Consider the following 5577-nt stretch of genomic DNA (forward strand, 5'->3'; position numbering starts at 1 on the left):
CACACTCACACACACACACACACACTCACACACACACTACACACAGACAAACACACACACTCACACTCTTATACACACATACACTCTTACACACACACACACACACACACACATACATACAATCTTACACACTATACACATACACACACCAGAAATTAAGGCATTATTTCCTCAAGTCAGTCCAAACCTGTAAGCTGTGATGTTATTGTTAATAATCTATGGTATAACACGGGACATATTTTCACCATGATCAGTTCAACAATCATAACGACTCCATCTGACAGCATGAAATATGGATGAGGTTTTGAGGTGTAGAATCCACTTTCACGTGTTGAATCATTAATAAGAGGCTCAGCGATTGCTGTGACGAGCCATTAGTGACCCGCGATCACATCAGTGACCGTCCACATCACACTAGGGCTGAAACGATTAGTCGACATTATCGACAACAAAAAATTGTCGACAAATATTTTTGTTGTCGAGTAGTCGTTTGATCTCATATGACCTAATGTAAGAGCCTGCAATAACGCGGTTTGACCAGTGTGGCGCTGTAGCGCAAGACTGTAATTCAGCCCTCCTGATGCAATTCAAGAGAAGAAGACACAGCGCTTCAGATCAGATTAAACGCAGCCGAACCTGAAGCTGCTGAGCGGCGTTTGGATGAATTTGTAAATATATGCTGTGCACTTTCCTCTCAATAACAAAATAAACACAACAAAAGCTGACAGCGGTGTGAAAGCAGCAGTTAAGAAAGCATCTGATTACAGAGATGTGGATGTTTGCACGAGCTCTGCAGTTCAGTACTCCAGTGAAGTCACGTCACGTCACATTTATTTATATAGTACTTTATGCAATAGATAGCCTTAAATCAAGCAGCTTTACAGTATTAAACATGAAAAACCAGAGTCAGTGTCGCTTTCAGTTAGAATTACAACCTGATTTTCTGTTATAAAGCAGATCTCCAGTGTGGTGATAAAATCTGCTAATGATAAAATCTGTTTATTAGTGGAAAAAACTATTATTTCATTAAAGTGATAGTTTGGTTTGCAGAGATCAAAGCTGAATATAGCTCAGGACGGTTTGAGCTGTCATCTCATTTTGTGCCAAATACATTTATTTGTATACATTAATTGTATAATAATTGTAATAACATATCATTTTCAAAAGCTGAAGTGATTACCTTTATTTATTTGTTAGAATAAGCAGACCGTACTGTTCTCCTCCCACGGTTCGGCACACACTTGCACTGCAGTTCAACTTAATTCTGACGATCCATCTCTAACATGGTTTCTTAAAAATAACACAGACAGAGTTCGGCTAATGTATGTTTCTGTCGATGGATACTCATTCTGGCTTCCCAAAACATTACAATAACAGCCATGAACAAACGAAACGTGGACAAACCAGTCTCTCCTTGTAAAGTTTGATCAGTGCGAGTGGCGTATGCTGGAATATGAGCAGTCATTGATCACCCGGGTGTTGATAGCGAGACCTGAACACCACACGATGCTATCTGTGTTTAAACTAAACGCATTTAAGCCTTGCCAGTTTAAACATTCAAGAGCAAGAAGACGCGAATGAGAAGATCTGTGTGTGCGCTCATCCAAACCCACAAACAATAGTAGCCAATAAAAGAAAATAAAGATATCAATCCATTTGGACTTTTTGGAACAAGAACGTGCAGAAGGCTTCAATAGGCACGTCTCAATATGTACATGTAGACTGAAATGTGCTCCACAGACACCCATAAAAACCAGTGGTTCTGCAACACCAATACATAGCGTTAATCACTCGAACATAATTAGAAACATTCAAAATGTCCAAGCAACCTCACATCACTGAACCGACATTGAACACAACACAAGACCTCAGACCACAAACACACGTCTGCCGTTTCATCGTGTTTATGATCTGATGCGTGTGTGAAATCAAACACTAGCTCTCCACATCAATAATCAAAGGGATTGTAATTGTCCTGTATTTACTATGAACATACTGTACAGTTCAGAGGTCAGTGAATCATGAAAACAGACTGGAGGAGCGTCGTCCAAATGCCTCTTAAACCAGACAAACACAGACTAGAGTCAGACTAGAGCAAAGACTTACTGTCATTAATAAGCGTAACTAGTTATTAAACACCGTGAGTGTAACACGGTTCAGGCCGTAAAAACACCGACAGTCGCTGCACATCTTCACTGTGCGAGCAGGATTTCAGCATGTTACTTGCAGTTTAATTCATGGATGTGTGTTTTGGTCACATTAGATCAGGATTTTGACTTTTAATGCTCTGTTAAACACACACGTGTTCGGTGCAGGCCTCTCTGAGAGCCATCATAAAACCCCTCCAGTCCTTCAGTTCTTGAGCTGCTGAGATCAATCACGGTCTCTTCTGAGGACTCTCGTGATCATCTGTAGCTCATGAAGCAGAACATCTGAATGCAGTCAGCAACACACACAGCTGGGACTTCATCATCAGGTCTACTATTATCAGCTGTACGTCAATGATTTAAGCATTCTTATTAAAACAAATGCTGTGTGTCAAATGATTCAAAGTGTGTGCATTCAGTCACCATGACACCATTTCCAACTAAAAATGGAAAACTTTTAATGCGTTTTGGACGTTCATTTACACGACAACAGAGTTTTGAAAACGATACCGTTATTGTTTGTGAAAACTTATGTCGTGCACACGTGCATTATGTGTTTAGTCTATAGGTGTGCACGAGTATGTACTTGAAGAGCGCAACAAAAACTACTATGGTGAATAAATAATTGGCATTTAGAGTAGTGATGTGAATATATGAAGGGAAATACTGTCATACAAATACTGTTTTTAGTCAAATATAACTGAGTGGTTTGAGAGATTCTGCTCATGAACCCAAATGAGACTCAAACACATTCACAGTGAAATCAGAGTCACAGATTACGAGAAGCGGCTTTACATTCATACGCTGACAGACACGGGTGAAGCGTGATGAAGACTGACCCTGATCACTTCATTCAGAGCTGAAGAAGAGCGGAGCTTCTACAGGCCTGACAGCAGATGAACTCACACAGTCATCACTGATCCATTCATCTGCATTAAATAATAGACTAAACTAATGACCTGAACTTCAGTGTCTTAACCAAACGACAGCAGTACAATATCACACACACTCGCTAAACACACAGACACACACAAAACACACACATTCACAAAACACACTAACAAAACACACACACACACACAAAACAGACACACACACACTCAAAAAACACACACAGACACACTCACACACACGTCTGGTCAGCTATCCTTGTGGGGACTCTCCATAGGCGTAATGGTTTTTCTACTGTACAGACCGTATATTCTATTGCCCTACACCAACCCTACCCCTAAACCTACCCCTCACAGGAAACTTTCTGCATTTTTAGATTTTCAAAAATCTTCATTCTGTATGATTTATTAGCTTGTTTACCCGTGGGGACCACAATTTAGGTCCCCACCATGACACGAGTCCCCATGAGTCTGTGTGTATTCAGGTTTAAGTCCCCACCAGAATAGTGAGAAATGTTGAAGGTGTCTGAATACATTTTGGTTTGACTGTATCTATTTGATAAATGAAGTTAACCAACTAACATTATACATACCCTTTTGGTTTCTGTACCCAATATTTAAAAAATTTACAAATGTAATAAAAATATAGGTATCGGCATCGGTATCGGCAAGTACCAAAAATAAAAGTATCGGTATCGGGCGAGTACTGGAAAAAGTGGTATCGGTGCATCCCTAGTCACATTAGATCAGGATTTTGACTTTTAATGCTCTGTTAAACACACACGTGTTCGGTGCAGGCCTCTCTGAGAGCCATCATAAAACCCCTCCAGTCCTTCAGTTCTCGAGCTGCTGAGATCAATCACGGTCTCTTCTGAGGACTCTCGTGATCATCTGTAGCTCATGAAGCAGAACATCTGAATGCAGTCAGCAACACACACAGCTGGGACTTCATCATCAGGTCTACTATTATCAGCTGTACGTCAATGATTTAAGCATTCTTATTAAAACAAATGCTGTGTGTCAAATGATTCAAAGTGTGTGCATTCAGTCACCATGACACCATTTCCAACTAAAAATGGAAAACTTTTAATGCGTTTTGGACGTTCATTTACACGACAACAGAGTTTTGAAAACGATACCGTTATTGTTTGTGAAAACTTATGTCGTGCACACGTGCATTATGTGTTTAGTCTATAGGTGTGCACGAGTATGTACTTGAAGAGCGCAACAAAAACTACTATGGTGAATAAATAATTGGCATTTAGAGTAGTGATGTGAATATATGAAGGGAAATACTGTCATACAAATACTGTTTTTAGTCAAATATAACTGAGTGGTTTGAGAGATTCTGCTCATGAACCCAAATGAGACTCAAACACATTCACAGTGAAATCAGAGTCACAGATTACGAGAAGCGGCTTTACATTCATACGCTGACAGACACGGGTGAAGCGTGATGAAGACTGACCCTGATCACTTCATTCAGAGCTGAAGAAGAGCGGAGCTTCTACAGGCCTGACAGCAGATGAACTCACACAGTCATCACTGATCCATTCATCTGCATTAAATAATAGACTAAACTAATGACCTGAACTTCAGTGTCTTAACCAAACGACAGCAGTACAATATCACACACACTCGCTAAACACACAGACACACACAAAACACACACATTCACAAAACACACTAACAAAACACACACACACACACAAAACAGACACACACACACTCAAAAAACACACACAGACACACTCACACACACGTCTGGTCAGCTATCCTTGTGGGGACTCTCCATAGGCGTAATGGTTTTTCTACTGTACAGACCGTATATTCTATTGCCCTACACCAACCCTACCCCTAAACCTACCCCTCACAGGAAACTTTCTGCATTTTTAGATTTTCAAAAATCGTCATTCTGTATGATTTATTAGCTTTTGTACCCGTGGGGACCACAATTTAGGTCCCCACCGTGACACGAGTCCCCATGAGTCTGTGTGTATTCAGGTTTAAGTCCCCACCAGGATATATAAACCTGTACACACACTCAAAAAACACACACAGACACACTCACACACACACACACACACAAAACCGACACACACTCACTAAACACACACAAACTCACAAAACCGACACACACACACTCACACAAATCACACACACAGGCCTAAAGCTCATTCTTCACCTCACAGTCAGATTCATAATAGAGAATCAATGAAAAATCTTTTAATTATTAGAATAAATCAATGACCAAGACAAAAAAGGCACATGATGCTCACATGAGTAGAAGCCACAAATCACTGAGAATATGAGGAGTTACTGATCAATCAATACTAATCAAATCAAACACACACTCCTCTCACACACACACACACACACACACACACACACACACACACTCGGTCAGCCGCACCCGACGCACACACTAATGAGAGTTACTGACACACACACACTAATGAGAGTTACTGACACACACACACACTAATGAGAGTTACTGACACACACACACACACACACACACTCACACACACACACACACA

Source organism: Sinocyclocheilus rhinocerous, unplaced genomic scaffold, assembly GCF_001515625.1.
Source record: "Sinocyclocheilus rhinocerous isolate Xijiao unplaced genomic scaffold, SAMN03320098_v1.1 scaffold79, whole genome shotgun sequence".
Classification (NCBI taxonomy): domain Eukaryota; kingdom Metazoa; phylum Chordata; class Actinopteri; order Cypriniformes; family Cyprinidae; genus Sinocyclocheilus; species Sinocyclocheilus rhinocerous.